Consider the following 18,797-nt stretch of genomic DNA (forward strand, 5'->3'; position numbering starts at 1 on the left):
AGTTAATTTTTTATTATATTTTATATAAATTTATAAAAAAATAATATTATCAAAATAAGAGTAGTAAAATTAATTTTCTTTTATTAATATCATATAATCACTTTCTTATATTCTCAGATTTTTTTATGTCGGTAGATTATCTATAAATGGCTCCATAAGTAATAATTGATGATGAACTTAGCAATATTATTCTTTTAACTTTAAATAGCTAGGAAACATTCTATACTTTCCTTTACGTTTTTGGGAAAAAGTACCAAAGTGAGATTATGCCAATAATTAGCCCATCATTATTATGTAATAATTGTACTCATTACCTGACGTTACCAATGATTAAGCAGTTTTTACAATAAAAAAATGTTGAATTTGGGGGGAATTAATATTCTCTGCTTAAATTAAATAAAAAACTGTCAGTTAAAATCAGTTTAAAAAATTGTTAAAAATTAAAAATCAAAATTTTCTATTAAGAAAGAATACAATGAATTTGAAATATCAAACTCTAGTAGTCTACCAAATATATGTTTGAACAATTTATTAAAGGAAAAAAAAATAAAAAAAGTAGCAATGAAAATATTATCAACAGAAAAAAAGAAAAAAAAGAAAAAAGATAACAACAAGCCATATCCTATTGTGTTTACTTTTTAGGTAATTGACAAAGAGGCGCCAACATAGAAAAGAAAGACCCACATATGATTGACGCAACTATATCTTTGATTAATTTTCTTTAATTAGCCTTAAATATATAACGAATTAAGTGAAATGTAGTAATATATATATATATATATATTATTACATTTCACTTAATCATCTACAAAAATTAATTTCATTCCATCAGCTATGTTATCACCATATTATCAATATCACAATCATTTTAGGTCAAACGCAATACACATACAATCATTTGAGAGAAAAAAAAAGGTTCAAATATTAATTTTTAAATCTCAGAAAATAGTTTTGGAAATGAAATATATAATGCGCTTTTTTTTTTATCTCACTAATGGAGATTGAGTTGTTGGTTTCATTTTAGAAAGTCCAATTTTAGATGCACAGAGTGGAGTTGGAAATTCTCTCCTTAGGATTATAATCGTGCTTACGAAAAGGATTTAAATTTATTATCCTAGAATATTTGTTTAATGATCAATAATCCTTTTCGTAAGATCTCTTTTCTTCATAAGTGATTGTACTAATTCATTTTAGTATGGTGCTATTTTTATATCGGAAATGTTTGGTAACCAAAGAAAATCAGTTAAAAATAACCATAACTTGCCTTATTTACATTTATTAATTGTTGCGATAATTAATTAATACTAAATAAGACAAGTTCTGACTTTTTTTTATATATTGCTCGTCCATCAAAATAGAAAAATAAACTTTTTCTTTCGGTTCCTTTAAATTTGGGGTATGAATATGATTATTAAGTAATTGGGAACTTAAGAAGAAAAAACCAAAGGGAAAAAATAAGGAGGATGAAGTGGTGAAGAGAGTGTGTTGGATTTGATAGGAAAAAGACAAGAGAGTTAGTAGAGAAAAGTGAAAATGGGTGATAGCTTAAGGCCAAAAACGTGCTGCTAAAGCAAAGACAAAACATGTATCTTATCAATCTATGGAGAACTTTCTCTCTTAATTTATTTGTACTACACCAATACTAGACCTTAGACAAGGCTCCACCCTGGTGTTCCATTTGGAGTCTTGAACCCCAAATTGGAATCTTCCTCTTATATGTCTTAACGATATGACCCTTAGCTTGGACCCTAGGGAAAAGCTTGCATTATGTTCGGTATCTACATTTATTTTATTATATTAATCTTTTTAAAGACAATTATAGGTAAATTTAAACTTTAAATATTTGTTTTTTCATCCCTACTGTTAGGATGGGAATCACAAAAAAAAATTGGCGCTCACGGATATCTACGGAGATTATCCATGACGAAGAGGTTGACGGAATTCGCAAATTTTTTATGAAAAACGAAAATCTACTTCCATGAATAAATAGAGACAGAGGCGGGAATTGAGGTATCTGTCCCATAGAGATCTGCGAAAAGAAATTTATTTAAATGCTCTTATATATATAAGTTATGTAAGTATATTAGTATGTTGAATTTGTGTTTAAATTATATTTGATTTTAAACATTTAGTTGAATTGTATTGGATTTTATTATAATTGTGTTAATTTATTTTTTAACTTAATATCAATAGATACTCGCCAATATCTACCTTTTCTGCGGGAGAAAATAAATGTGACCCGTGATAAAAATGGAATAGAAACGGAAGATATTTTATTAAACAAGAATGAGAGCAGCCATAGAGATCAATCAGCATCTCTATCTACGATATATATTTTGTTATATTTTTTTCTCGATTCAGAAGGGCAAATAATTGATTGTTTCATCTGACTTGCTCCATCTGGCATCGTCATTAAAAATATAATCCCTGATTTAAGTTATATATGCAAAAATATACTACTAGTAAATTAGAGAGTTAAGTACGACTTTGGTCCCTAAGATTTAGGTCAAAAAATTTTTTCCTCTTCAACTTTTTTTGCATACAAAATTGTTCCTAAAGTTCAATGTAGTTTTAAAATCGTCCTTTTAAACAGATTAATTTTTTAAATGACAAAAATATCCCTCTCTCTTCTCACCACTACCACCACCTCACCCATTACCACTCCATCACCATCTGCACCACCCCACCCACTACCATCCCATCACTATCTATTCATGAATCCAACAAGAAAATCCAATCTTCAACAACAATCTCAAATAAATCAAAATCAAAACTACAATTCATTACCAAAACCATCATCATTAACAAAAAAAAAGAATCATCATCATCTTCAAAACAAACATTAATAAAAAAAACCAGAAAAATTAATTAATTAATAAGATAAACAAAAGAAAGAAGAAGAGGCAAAGTGAATGCCTATCATCAGAAACAAAGCGCAACAAGACACGGAGGAGATGGTGAGGCGACGGGTAGAACGCCAGCGGCGTGAGGCAAGCAGAGGAAGGCCGCTACCGCGGCGGCGTTGGCATGACCTCAAGCAGCAACGACAGCAACGCGAATCCAAGCCAACGACGACGCCAGCGAACTACGGTGGTACTAGTGCGACGACAGAGAGGAGCAGCAACGATGGTGGACGGTGATGCCGGTGGTAATTTGTGGCAGGTACTCCTCCTCCTTATCCTTCCTTTCTTTCCATTTTGCTCCATGTGTTCATCTTTGTGTAACTGTTGTGCCAATGTGAATTATATGATACGAATTTATCACCAATATGCTTTCCGGCAAGGGCGAGGTGCTGTGATGTTAGGGCGCGAGTCTCTGGGTTTTTACTTCGTTCTCCTTCTCACTCTTTGAGTTTTTGCTTCTCTCTCTCTCTCTCTCTCTCTCTCTCTCTCTCTCTTATGAAAGTGTGATGGAGATGATGATACTATGGGTATAATTGTCCGAAAGACGATTTTAAAACTACGTTGAATCTTAGGAATGATTTTGCATACAAAAAAAGATCAGGAACAAAAAAAATTTTAGCATAAACTATAGGGACTAACATCGTACTTAGTCCTAAATTAGACTACTTATATTATATATATCAAAAACTTAAGTATATAGAAGAAGATACATAAATGATTATAGAATAAATTATTATTTTAGTCTCTAATATTTGAATAAGTCTTAATTTCATTCCTAATATTTGAGACGTTTTATTTTTATCTCAAATGTTTTATTTTGTCATATTTTAATTTTATAGTCAAATTTTTTTTTTCAAAGATAGTCTTTTTTTTTTTACAATAATTTTCTTTTGGATAGAGACAAAAATCGTAATTGTAGTGGTTATAGTGATTGTTGTAGTGATTTGAGAATGAAAATTATTAAATATTAAAAAAAAAAGATAGCAATAGAAGAAAAAATAGTATTTTTAGTTAAGTCATATATTCTTATTTCTGTGTTAGAGAAATATAACTAAAACCTTTTTGTAATACTTCATTTTTTTCATTCTCTTTTTTGTATAAAATTTCAAACCCTTAGTAATCAATGATCAATCTCTAAAATCTACGCAAAATCATTTATATTGGTGATTGTTAGAGGGTCAATTTATTTATATACTGAAATCGAACGTTATTGCATATTTAATATGTTAATTATTCTTGTTAAATTTAATAGTGCGACAACATTAAAAATTAAACCCATTTAAAATTTTTTGGAACTAAAATGAGACGTTTAAAACGTTAATAACAAAATTAAAATTTAGTCAAAATATTAAATATAAAAGATTAACACGATCGTAATCTCTTGTAATAATAATTAATCAATGAACAAGATTTATAAACACTACCTAAAAGGAAAAGTATGAAGAGCCAATGAAATATTTGTACAATGCGTACAATGGAGATTTAGGGAGTATTAGAGATATAATCATTAGTGTTACATTTTCCCATCAGTTGAAGTTTTTAGGATGAGTGGTACCATGACATAGTTTTAGGATTTAGAGCTCTAGATCCGAAAGGTCAAGAGTTCGATCCTTGGTGAACCCCAAAATCAATTTAAACTTTTGGGAGGATGTTTATTATCCCTACTACTCGGATGATTATTCTAGATAGTATAGAAGATGTTTATTTTGTAACTCAATAACCCATTGTACACATTGTACAAATAGTCCATTGTCTCCCTAGCGGGATCCAACGTTCCATATAATTTTCATGAAATTACAGACTTGTGACCATCAAGTAAGGGTGTTCAAATTCAAACCGATCCAAATTAAACTGCTCATCCAATCCAATCCAATCGATTAAAACCGCACTAATTCGAATTTGATTGGATTATATTTTTTGCAAACCGCTGGATTGGATCGGATTTCGGATCTACTTTTCATAACCGATTCAATCCAATCAAAACCGCACAATGTGTTATAATATTATTATTTTATTATTATATTTACAATTATATTTATAACATGTTCAATTTGTTATACATTTTTCTATTATTCATGTATTATTATTATTTAATAAATATTTTATGTTTAAAATATTATTTATTTATTTATTTTAACTAACCTATAATTTTATTTCTATTGTTATGTTATCGTTGGCTTTTTAAGATATGTTAAGACTTGTTATATGTATTTAATTTTTTTATTTAAAAAACTGCAAATCCAAACCGATCTAAACCGCTTGTAATCGGATTGGATCGGATCGGATTTTCAAAAAAAGTTCATCCAATCCAAACCGCACTGCACATAAATTAAACGTTCGGATCGGATAACTTTTTTTTTTTAAATCGAACCAAACCACACCGCAAACACCCCTACGTTCAAGGTAATCACACACATACACATATATATATATATATAAAAGAAAGTGCTTTTATATATTCTAAATAAAGTACAAAGAGGACCACAAATTAAAAAGATTATCCGCAACAAGAAAAAGGGATTGTTCAAAAGGATTACAACAACATTTAATCCAAAGAAAATGGAAATTAAATAAAAGAACAAGAAGAAATAAATGCTTATGAATTAGAAATGATAGAAATTTCTTCCTAGATCAATAAGACAATAATAATATGCGAATTGTCGTAATTATTTTATGAGGAGTGCTAGAGATTAGTAAAATTTGTGATGTTTAACTATCAATTAATCATTATCAATATTTTTAATGGTGTGAAATAACATTTAATGATATAGAATTAATCATTTTTTTTTATAGTTAAGTGTTGCCCAAATTTCAACAAAAATACTGACCTCTAAATTTTTTCTTATTTTAAATCGTCTTCAATGTTGCTTCTATTGCACCTATTGTAAAACATCTGTCATCACTAATGATAAGTTTAATTATTTTTTTTTTTTTGTGAAATTAGACAAATTTATGAACTGAAAATCCACGTACGTATAGTTAAAAATTATTAAATTATTTAATATATTTTACTAAATTATTATTTAACCATTTTTAATTATGTAATGAAGACATGAGTTTTCACTAATTTATAATATTTTTCGTAATCATCATCATCCTCTTCTTCCTATGCAAAGATAATTTCGAATTACTTCCACCAAATAAATATGTTGTTATGAACAAGAGTATATTATTAATAGCATTAACATGCAAGAAATAAGACAACACAAAAGACAAATAAATGAAATTGACACCATTTACTCCACCCAAAGTACAATCATATTGCCATTAATTGCCTAGAACATAGCAACTTGAAACTTGAAAGCACAAGAGACCAGCTTCTTTTTTTTCCTCTTCTACAATAATAGAAATCATTGTTGGCGGTAAAATTTTCTTCATTAAAAAATAATGTAACTAATATGTCTTAAAACTTAAAGTTTGTGAAAAATTTAGGATCAGTCTAGATAAAAAATTTAAAATTTTGTTATCGTATGTTTTAAAGATATACCTTAAATATATTATAAAAGAATATTTTAATAATATTATTTATTATAATTTTTTATGTTTTTAATACATAAAAATAATAAATAACATTAAAAAAATTTTTTATAGTATGCTTAACCTATATCTTTACGACATAGGATAGCAAAACTCACCATTTAATTAAATTCTTTTGAAAAAATATCTTATTAAAAGATAAGAATTTATATTAAAAATAATTTAAAAATAAATTATTTTATATTTAAAAAATTATTAAAAAATTATTTATTTTAAAATTGTATAATAAATAAAAATAATAAAATATCTTTTAAAAAAGGAGATTTTTTAAAAAAATTTTTAAACAACTATTTAAAAAATTAAAAATATATCTAAAAAATTATATTAAACACTGTTAAAATAATTTTTAATAAGTTAAAAACTTAAAAAAATAATTTTTAAAACTTCCCAAATAAATTATTATTCAATTGCTAATTTTGAAAAATAAATACAAACCCCACAAATCCGCAATGCTTACTAAAATAATAAATGGAGCCTCAAGCCCTCGATAGTCGCTATTACTAAGACTAGATAGATGAAATTGATTGGTCATACGACATAATATAATGGTTTCATTTTTGTTGTATGCTTCAATTCTGATCCTAGTTTAATCTTAACTAAGCAAGCTACTTTTGATTGTATTACACTATTACCGTCTTAATTTGTTCACGTAAAAATATATTAATATAGTGATTACAGGTGCATTATATTATAGTATTAATTTTCAAGGCTTTTATCAATAAAAATTGGTATAGATAAATGAGTCTGTATTTTTTAATTATTTTTTTCGAATTCAATATTCATCGAAAGATGAAAATAAAATTTGCTTACTTGAGAGAGTTGTCCACTTTGTACTTCTACAATACCTGAGAGATTAATCATTAAACTTTTAACCTGATAAATACCTGGTACAAACAAAAAAAAATTCCAAAACTTTTTTTTTTAATGAAAAATATTAAGATATATAATTCAAATATAATAGCAAGCACGGTTTTAATCTTTTTTCTCAATTAATTAACGTTGAAGGCGGCACACCAACCTTCCTTTCCAAAAAAGAAGGATGTAACTTAGAAGGAGTTCATCTTTGTTAATCAAGTATTAAAGATTTAATGTAAAGTTTTTAAAATTTTAGATTAATTGTCTTAACTATATATCAAAATACCTATAAACCAACAAAATATTATTCACTAAACTCAACGGTAGAAACCAACCACTAATAAAATCAAATAAAATAAAAATAAAATCGGATAGAGCTGCATAAATAACGTTAATAATTGGGGACCAATTAAAGATATCTCTGGTCTCTGCCGCACACTAAGGTCTCGTGACTTTGAAAACTGTATTGAATTTGAAGCTATCCACCAAACTTCACGCTTTCTGCTATGGTTGTGTTTCCATCATCAACAGAAACAATTTAAAAGAAAAAAACATGCTTGTAATATTTCTTTGCATTAAAGGCTTGTTTGAGAATTAAAATGGCACACTTAATAAAAAAGAAGAGTAAAAGAGGTGATTAATTAAGTTTTTTGTAGTTATTTAAAATGTCGGATAGAAACGCAATAATAGAATTTTTAATAATAAAAAGATAAATATTAATGTCATATAAAATAGGATGTTTTTGAACTATAAAAAGTAGACTAATATTGATCCTACCGTGATTGATGATAATGTCAAAAATCACATAAAATTGTTAATTTTTGTGTTTAAATTTATTTTTGTATTTATCTACTTTATGCTCCATTCTCATGTGTCGAACTTCTTTTATTTAAAAAAATAAATATTTCTTACCGACATATGTTAAAAAAGATGCTTCAAGCCCCCCCTCCCTTTTAATTTGTTGGAGAATCCTTTTTTTTTTTTAATTTATATGTTTATAACCTCGATGATCTACTATACAGTTTTCGTTTTACTTGAATCGAATTCTATTTACGGCGAAAAGAAGAAAAATTAAAAATTAACCTGGTCACTATCATTCGACAGTTATAATTTTTAATTAAGAGATTAGGTCAAAAAAGATAAAAAATTTTATAATTCATAAACAAACCACCATTAATATTATTTTGCATAACTCGACTATTATAACTATAATTCGGCAGTTTTAATCTATAAATCACTTTTACTAATTTTTTAAAATTATTGTTGACTTAAGCATTGAAATTTCTTTTTATAAATACTCATTTCATCTTATATTCTTTGACATTCAGTATATACTTCGTCCGCAAAAAAAAAAACATAGGATGGTGCCTCCCCTTAAAATAACTAGAGATATTTTATACAGGCCTTTACACAAGAATAAAAATTAAAAAAAATATCTATAACAATATATAAAGTGGAGGAGTTTGGTATCCAATTTTTTTCTTATTTTACCCTTATCTTTATCATCTAAAATTATGTACTCTGTCACGTATTCACATTCTGTAAATTCTGCATTAACCATCAAGAGAATTATGTAACTGACTTCATTTAAAATTGTGAGAGAAATTTAAAAAACTGCTCCACTTGCAATTATTTTTTTTTTTGTCTTCTTACCTTATGTTCTGATAGACAGGCGAAGAAGACAGAATATGAACGACAACAACACCTAGCTGTAACTTATCGGAAGATGATTCGACAAAAAAAATAAGTTGCCATATCAACTGATACAACTCCTATTCCAACTCCATTGTCAAGCACAGGTAGAATTACCGATTAACTATAAATATAGGATTAACTACAATTAGACAAATTCAGAGTCACTAACTATCCTCAATTTGTTACAGGTAATATATAACATGACATGTATAACGATAAGTTTTAATATTGTCCTTGATGAGAGAGGTTTGTTATTAAAAGAAATTCTTCTGTACAATCATCAGTTACTTAATATAAAAAAAACTTCCACCGATTTCAAACAGCAACTTCATTAAAAATTTTTTATTGGAAGTGAATCATTGTTGCGGATTTTCAAAGAATAAAAGTAAAATAATTTAAATATGTTTATTATTAAAAAAATTTCGTACAACCGTCAGTTATGTTGAATAAAAAAACTTCTACACATCTTTTTCACCGTTACTTCATTAAAAATTTTTTATTGAATGTAAATTATTTATGTGGAATTTTTGCGATGGATATGTTTTTGAAAGAATAAAAGAAAAATAGTTTAACAAGATAATATTTTTTTTAAAAAGTATACAGTAATTTTGTACCAATATATATCATAATTTATTTTGTATGTAATATTCATTCATCTAAATTCAATGGTGGAGTACCTTACAAAAATTATATTTCAGTAATTTTTTTTTATCTTATAACCATTTTATATTTTGGAATTCAAAATTTTGTATTTTTTATTTTTATTCAAGATTTACTTTTATATTTTATTTTAGTTTTGTTAATAAAAAAATATTAATTAGTTTTAATGTTTAATTTTTAGGATAAATAAAAAGATGGGACTTTTTTATAAATTAGATGTTTAAAAAATACTTATTATAGAAAAAGTTAAGTCTATTTCTTTACTATAAGAGTACATATAATTCACTCTTCAATAGAATCAACATAAATATATATTTATTCAATTTTTTAAAATTTATATTAATTATTAAAATAATGACATAATGAATGTATTCCTACCAAAAAATGAGAATAACTTCATAACTATATTTTTTGTTGGAAGGAAACATAACTCAATAAATATAAAGTCTAATTTAAACCAAGTTGGGTTGGTCTAGTGGTTAGCTCACTAGTCCGCTTAAGCAAGTGTCGGGAGTTCGAATCCCGCCTGTGCATGCAGCAACCCATTGGCCAGCGGCAAACCCTTAAATGGAGCTCAGTATCGCGACGGATTAGTCCTTGACCTGCCGGGTTGAGGGATACCGTGGGAAATCAAAAAAATAAGTAATAAAAAACGGACATAAAATTTAACTTTTTTGTTATTTAGTATAAAAATAAATCATTGTTCTCATACATAATGACATAGAATTTAACATTATCCTTTTCTACATGCATCTATTTTTTTAGTTTTTATCCTTATTTTTGTGCTTTATTTTAATCTATAACAATATCTATTGAAATATCAAAAATTTTGGTGTCCAAATTTAAATTCCAATATTGTCTTTATTGAGAAGTAAGGTTTATTATTAAAATAAATTTTTCTGCACAACCCTCAGTTACTTTGCATAAAAAAAACTTCCACCCATTTTAAACAGCAACTTCATTAAAAGTTTATGTAAATCATTGCTGCGTATTTTTAAAGAATAAAAATAAAATAGTTTAAACATGATAATTTTTTTTAAATAAATGTACAAAGAATAATTTTTTCTTTAAATTATTATATTATATTATTTTAATATACTCTTGGTACCTACAAAATATATAATGATAATTGGTGTTTAAATTTAAGTTTCAATATTACTCCTAAAGAGAAATTTATTATTAAAATTTTTTCGTAGGTCACGTTAAATAAAAAAATTTTTACCCATTTTTTACCGTAACCTCATTAAGATTTTTCTATTGGAGGTAAATTATTGGTGCAGATTAAAATAGTTCAAAGTAGTAATTTCTTAAAGAATAAATTTACCCAGGATATTTTTTATTTTCAAATTATTATCCTACTCTTTTAACGTACTTTAAATACTTACATCACATATAATGTCAATGAGCGTTCAAATTTAAGTTTTAATATTATCCTTAACGAGAGAGATTTATTATTAAAAAAATTTATCCTGTACATCAGTCAGTTATATTGAATAAAAAAACTTCCACACATTTTTTACCGTTTTCCTTTAAATGTAAATTAGTCATGCAAAATTGCAAATTTTTTGTTATCGATATGCTTTGAAAAGAATAAAAATAGAATAGTTTAACAAGGAGAATATTTTTTTAAAAAAATTTACACATAGTAATTTTATACCAACATATCATGATTTCTTTTGCATATAATATTCATTCTTCTAAGTTCATTCATTGAGTACCTTACAAAAATTATATTTAAGTAATTTTTTATCTTATAACTTTTATATTTTGGAATTCAAAATTTTGTATTTTTATTTTTATTTAAGGTTTATTTTTATGTTTTATTTTAGTTTTGTTAATCAAAAAGTATTTATATTAGTTTTAATTTTTACTTTTTAGGATAAATAAAAAGATGGGACCTTTTTTATAAATTAGATGATTGAAAAATTATTTGTTATAGAAAAAGTCTATTTTTTAATTATAGGAGTAGATATAATTAACTCTTAAATGTAATCTAAATAAATATAAATTTATTCAATTTTTTAAAATTTATATTAATTATTAAAATCATAATATAATGGATGTACTACTATAAAAAAAATGAAAATGAATTCACAACTATTTTTTTTTGTTGAAAGAAACATGACTCAAAAACTGTAAAGCCTAATTTAAACAATTATAGATAAGTAAAATAAATAATAAAAAAGAGACATAAAATTTAACTTTTTTGTTATTTGATATAAAATTAAATATAATAAAATAAATCAATATTCTCATACATAATGACATAAAATTTAACATTATTCTTTTTTAGATCTATCTTTTTTTTTAGTTTTTATCCTTATTTTTGTACTTTATTTTAATTTTATTAAAATAAAATGTACTAATATAATTTAATTTTAATTTTTAACTTTTAATCATAAATGAAAATATGTGACTTTGTATGCATTAGATAATAAAAAAAACACTCATAATAAAAAAATTAAATTTATTTCTTTGTTATATTTATAGGAGTGTAGATAATTCACATAAAAGTTACGAGATTTTTTTTTAACTTTATTTTTAAAATAGTATTCACTTTGAGTGTAATAATTACGAACTAATATACATTGGTAACTAATTGCGATTGAAGAGAACGTAGAAGGAGAATAAAAATGGAGGAAGGAAGAGAGAACAAGGCAATATAAGAGTGGTGGTGAGCCAACGATGGACATGTAGATAGATAATGGTAAGAAAAAAGAATAATAAAAATAAAAATTAAAAATTTTAAAAGAATAATAAAACTAAAGATAATTTAAAATATTAAATATAAAATTATAAAAAATAAAAGTTTTTTAACCATTAAAATTATGCAAGAGAAAGAGTGATTTAAATATAAATTTTTATATCAACTTCAAGTTAAATAAAATTGAGAAATAAATAAATTTATAAATATTTATAAATTTTTATTTTCATTGTTACACATAATAAACGTAATGATTTTAGTATTATACTTAAATTAATTTAAATTTAATTATTCTAAATATTAAAAAATTAAATAACTTATAATTTTTTTTTATTTAATTATTCAATACAAAATTTTTGAATGCTTGATATCTTAATTTTTCTTAAAATGATAAAATATGACTTAAAAAGCAACTATGAAAAATAAGTATCTATATAATAGTTATACATCTAGATATCTAAATCAATTAAGAAAATAATTCTTTAACAACTCAAAAGTTAATACAATGGATAGTTATGGATCAAAGTGATAAACAAAAATAAGAATTGTGATAATGGTATGGTAGTAATTGATTGCGGTTGGGATTAATAGAAGAAGAAAAAAAACAGGGGAAGGAAATAAAATAAGGCAACATAATAATGACGACAAAACAATAATAGTTATAAATGTAAAATAATAATAAAAAAATAATAGTGTATGATATGATGACATAATATAATCAAAATAAAAATTAATAACTTATAAATAATAATAAAATTAAAGATAATTAAATATGTTCAATATAAGATTAAAGAAATGAATATTTTTATCTATTAGAATTATGCATAAAGATAAAGTGGATTTTGAATTTAAATTTTTTAATTTGCTTCAAATTAAATAGGATTGAAAAAATAAATAAATTTAATATATAAATAATTAATTTATAAATAATGTTAGTAAATTTTTATCTTGATTTTATTACACATAATAACAACATAATTCTTTTTTCTTATTTTTTAATTTAAATTTATTTATTTTATATTTCTTACAAATATTAAATAACTTAAAATATTTTATTTTCTTATAATTTATTTTTTAATTATTGAATAATTTTTTATAATTATTGATATTAAATTAGGATAACATTTTTATCGATTTTTTTACTATATCTTTTTACGATAACATATACATATTTTTAATGTGTGCTTTTATAATTTAACATTTTAAAATTTTTTTATTGTAATTTTAATTTCAATAAAATATCATATAACTAAGGCTACGTTAATTTTGAAATGATGAAAAAAATACTTATTTGACAAATTTAAAGGGTGAATAATATATCAACACCAATACTAAAATATGATATAAATAAGATCACGTTAATATTAAAATAAAAAATAGTGATCTAATAAATTTGAAGAGCGAATAATATATTAAAAAAATAAAATTAATTTCTTAAAACCAATAGAAAAGCGGCTGAACAGGCACTTGAGCCGCTAGTAAATATAAATTCTATACTATATGTGATACGACGAGAGTTACCTATATTTAATCAAATAATATTTAAGAATGTTATAGAGATTATTTTTATATATCTTTTAAAATTTTATTTTCATGCATCACGGTTATCTAAATTATGTTTTATCATATTGTTAAAAATAATTAATTTTTAAATTTATTATTTAAAAAATCATCTAAATATATAAATCTAATTATATAATTAGGCTACGTTTATGGTGGCTAAGTTAATGGTGACTACTGATGACTATAAATTGACTAACAAATAAAGGAGTGACATTTGACAATAAAAAAAAGCTGATTAAAATTTCAGTTATGTTCAAATCATGCTTATGACTAATTGAAAAAATGTATTTCACCTAAACATATGGATAAGACAAATTCCATATCAGAGCTAACGGAAAGCGGGAAGAGCTAACAGAGCGATGGTGGTGTGGTACAAGACGATGGAGGCGACGGCGGCAAAAAACAAAAAAGAAAAAATTGGGTATTGGGTAAATGAAAACAGAACCTCTCCGATTATCGCACGGAATCGAGGAAGTAATCTCATCAAGGAAGAGGCGCGGAGGCAAATGGGTGGCGATGGCTATGGATACCAATTGTTGGAACTGTAGCAAGAAACCCCGTCGAAACAAAGATCACATTCGGTTCCATGTAACTCTAGGTAGAAGAAGACATCTCTCATCGACTTGAGGCTATTACTTGTAGCGGCAAACCAAATCTGGTAGCCAGACTGAATCCAAGAATAGGAATTATATGATTAGATTATGTTTTTCCTTGTTTCAACCCCATTTCTTCTTTGCTAGTATATTGTTTCGTTGATGTTGAGAAGCTAAGAAAAAAAAATTATTGTGCCGGTCAAAACTATGGTCAGCGAACATTCTATCTTCCACGTATTCCATTGTGATTTGTCAGTCACTTGTAGCCATTATAGCTATAGAACAAAATTGGCCACCAGAGAACGCACCATATAGTTATATTGTTTAACATATTAAAATGAAACTCGATATTATAATATATATTTTATTTTTGAGGCTAAAAAATTTTAATGTGGAAAAAAGATGTGAGTTTTTGTTGGAAATTAAGTTTTTTGGTGTATATACAGGTGGATGGATGTTGCAGATACAGTAGGTGCAACACACAGGTCACGTGCTGACTCAGCACGCATGCAGCGTGATGGACATGTGGCCTAATCAGCAACAACATGCACCCTGCATGCTGTCCACGTGACGAACATCAAGCCAACACGCACCATGCGTGTTGGACACGTGTCAGGAATGTAAGCAACACACATTCCGCATATTAGACACGTGTCAAACGCTGGTTGGATGGCTTTTCAACACAGAACCTGCGAAGTGAGTCCTCTGCCTATAAAAACCAAAACTCGTTACTATTTTACTGCATTGCGAGAGAGGTGTTTTCCTGCATTGTTGGTGTGATGGAGGGCACTGCAAATATAGTGGTTTACCACACAATGGTGAGGTTATACGAAATACATATGAGGGCGTGAGCTTTGCTTGTGAGAATACATTTTCGTTTGTGGTTCCGGGCACTATAACGTTCGCGAAACTACAGTACGGGCTCTGTCAGAGCATAGAGAGTGATATTTTAAAGAGGGTAAGCAACATTCTCTACCGGAGTCCGATTGTTGTATTTGGCAGCCTAATACAGTTTGAGGTTATGCCGATCGTTGACGAAACAAGTATTCAACAGATGTTTCATATTCACCAGCAAACTCAGGTGAAACGTCCAAGGGTTAAGTTGTATGTTTGAGTTTGAACATACAACTATGTGCAAAATGACAGAATTGAAGCATACGAAGGAATAAACAATGATAGCGACGAGAAGTTCGAAGCTACGTATGAAGTCGGTGACAAGGACGAGGACGGCGATTGGGGAGGCGAGGCAGTGCGGAAACTTTAGTGGTTCCACCCCCAGTTAGTCAACAGATGGACATTTCACCTTTTATGCGTAGCTTGTGTAACACCCTACCACATAGATCTTTACGCCTAGGTCATAAATCAAAGGTGGTGAGGCGCTACGACCTCTAAAAATAAAATACATACATATATCATAAGGATTATATATCTAGGAGCCTTGAAGAGAAAAGATAAGCAAAACCAAGACCAGATAAAACGTAACAGTCGAAAAGCATTAAGATAAAAGATTTATACAGAAAAGTAAATCAAAACATACATATAACTAGAGTTTCCAAAAGATAGTTACATATATATATATATATACAACCTAACAAACATACCAAAAGACAAAGTATAAATCCTAATTCTCCGAAGTCAACCTCTAAGAGGGACAAATACAAGTTTTTAAACAAAAGTGGAGAAAATACATATAAAACTAAGTACATAATGTAAAAAGCCCAAAAATACAAATCCACGCTTCCAAGAAGACAAACCCAGTACGTTCAGCGAGGCGCGTCGCGTCCTACATCTGAAAAATAACAAATACGTATGGAATGAGAACTGAAGGTTCTCAGTATGGTAATGGTGCCACATAATTAATACATAAGGTCCCGAGAAAGCCAGAGGCATTTCTAAAACTTCTGACATTTGATTCAATCTTATAAAACATAACTAAACCAAAAATTTAGGCGACTAACTAAGGATCTTCCTTCTAATCTAACACTCTCCTTTCCAACTCCTCTGAACCTCCCAACCTCTATTGGAATTATTTGTTTTCAAACACAGATATTATATGCAAAGAACTCACAATTAGAATACAGATACAACAGATAAACAGGTAGCAAGTAGTTCATGTGATCAGTTAGGCATTCCAAACAAAGCACGCCAAACAAACACATAGATGCATATAATGTATGCCTGTCCTATGGCTGATGAGTCTCCTCTGTCGGTTATATAGCCAACCCGACAAGTCCTAGTAGCTAACCATTGAACTGTCTCTCTGTCGTGCATCCCCAAATCTCAAATCATACTCATTCATAATCATATAACACACACCGGTGTATATGCACGGGGGAGAGCTCATCCGGAAAGGTATAAGTGTCCGGCTACATTTACGACATAGGGTCAGCAGAGTATCGAGTCTCAACCTGGAGTACGTGGTGGCAAGCCCACTGCTTTTACCCATGGAAACTCGTATCTCAGATATTGGAAGTGAAACAATCACATAATCATTCAAACTCATATAATCATTACCAGCCATGATTCATTATCAATATAGCCATTCGTCTCATTACATAAATAGCACTTCCGCCATTATCATCATTCACTTTATCTCTTTCTTCATCAACAAGATACTTCCTTCCATCATTATACCACACTCCACTACCCAAATACCAATTATAAGGCTTTAAACAAGTGTTACAAGGGTTTTGAAAGCTAGAAGAATTTTTTAAAAAACTAAAATTTATGTTTTGGAAAATAGGGGTCCGCGTACGCAGCCTCTGCCCACGTACGCGGAAGTGCGAACCTGAAGCGAAGTCCCGCGTCGCGTACATGAGACACCAAACCCGAAGAGAATGGCCATGTTGTGTGCGAGGGTCTGCGTACGCAAATTTTGCAGGATAGGCAAAATTTTTAAGTGTTGCAGAATTTTAGTTTTACACACCGAACTTTCGACACGCATAACTTTTTTGTTTTAAAATATTTTTCATCCGTTCTTCGAATGGTGTAAAGCTCACAAATGAAATTTTCATTGTAGATAAGTTTGATAAAAATTGAAAGTCCGGAGGCTAAGTTACACCCCGCCAAAGTTGGCCAAATATCAAAGATTTCATTAAAATACCAAACCTCAACTTTCAAAACATTTAAATCTCAAACCCCTTTAAAACTTACCGAATCTGCATCAACCAAGTTCAATCATTCCTCAAAACCCCTTATTTACTCCATAACATACCAAATTCACAATTATAATCACTTCACACAATAATTCATATCCAAACAACTATATACATAATTATCAACATATATAATTAATCACTCAAAAATTATTATTTCACTAACACCATCCTCATTCATATCACTAATCGATTATCAACATATATCACCAATCACCCAAAAATCATTATTTTACCAACAACATCCTCATTCATATCACTATCCATTCATTCCACAACATACTACATCCAAAACCTCCAATCTAATCAACTTTTACAACCACAATTCTCACCAATTTCAACATTAAACATCAAAATTCATATTTTATGCTCATAAAATAACTAATCAATCCAACCAACTAATTCAACACCCATTTACATCAAATTTGACAATTATACTCATTATTTACTAAACATAATTCACATATTCATCCTATCATACGATCAACTAGCCTAAGTTTTTACGACATATTAAATATTAATTACGAGAAACCGAAACCATACCTTGACCAATTCCTCCCTAAGCTCAAAACTACCAAAAATTCAGGCTTCAAGACTCCCAATAAAATCCAATAAATTTCAGCCACCAAAGCTTCGTTCTAAGAGCTTCAATTTACCGATTCAATCTCCAATTTAACATAAATTCAATCTAAATCATGCAATTCACTAAATTAGTACTAGGGTACAAAAAATTAGACAAACCACAAGGGTTTAGAATTTTTTTTACCTTACCCATTGATGATTGGAGTAAATTCCAATAATTATCTAATGTTAGATTGTACCTAAACCACAAAAATCATTAAAATTAGGGGTGTTCATGGATCGGATCTGATCCGCATATCCGCGGTGTTTATCTGAATCCGATACGAAAATTGCGGATATGGATCTAATCCGCAAGGCTTTCAGATCGGATCGAATCAGATCCGCACACTAATCGGATTGGATTACAGATTTTGTGTTGGTATCCGTATATCCGATCCACATATCCGCGTATCCGCAAAAATAAAGAAATAAATAAGTAAATATTCTTTTTATGTTTTATTTCAACTAATAATTATCATATATGTTGTATTATTTTAATTTATTATTTAAG

Source organism: Arachis ipaensis, chromosome B4 (genome assembly GCF_059453495.1).
Source record: "Arachis ipaensis isolate K30076 ecotype BB chromosome B4, ASM5945349v1, whole genome shotgun sequence".
NCBI classification, from domain to species: Eukaryota; Viridiplantae; Streptophyta; class Magnoliopsida; order Fabales; family Fabaceae; genus Arachis; species Arachis ipaensis.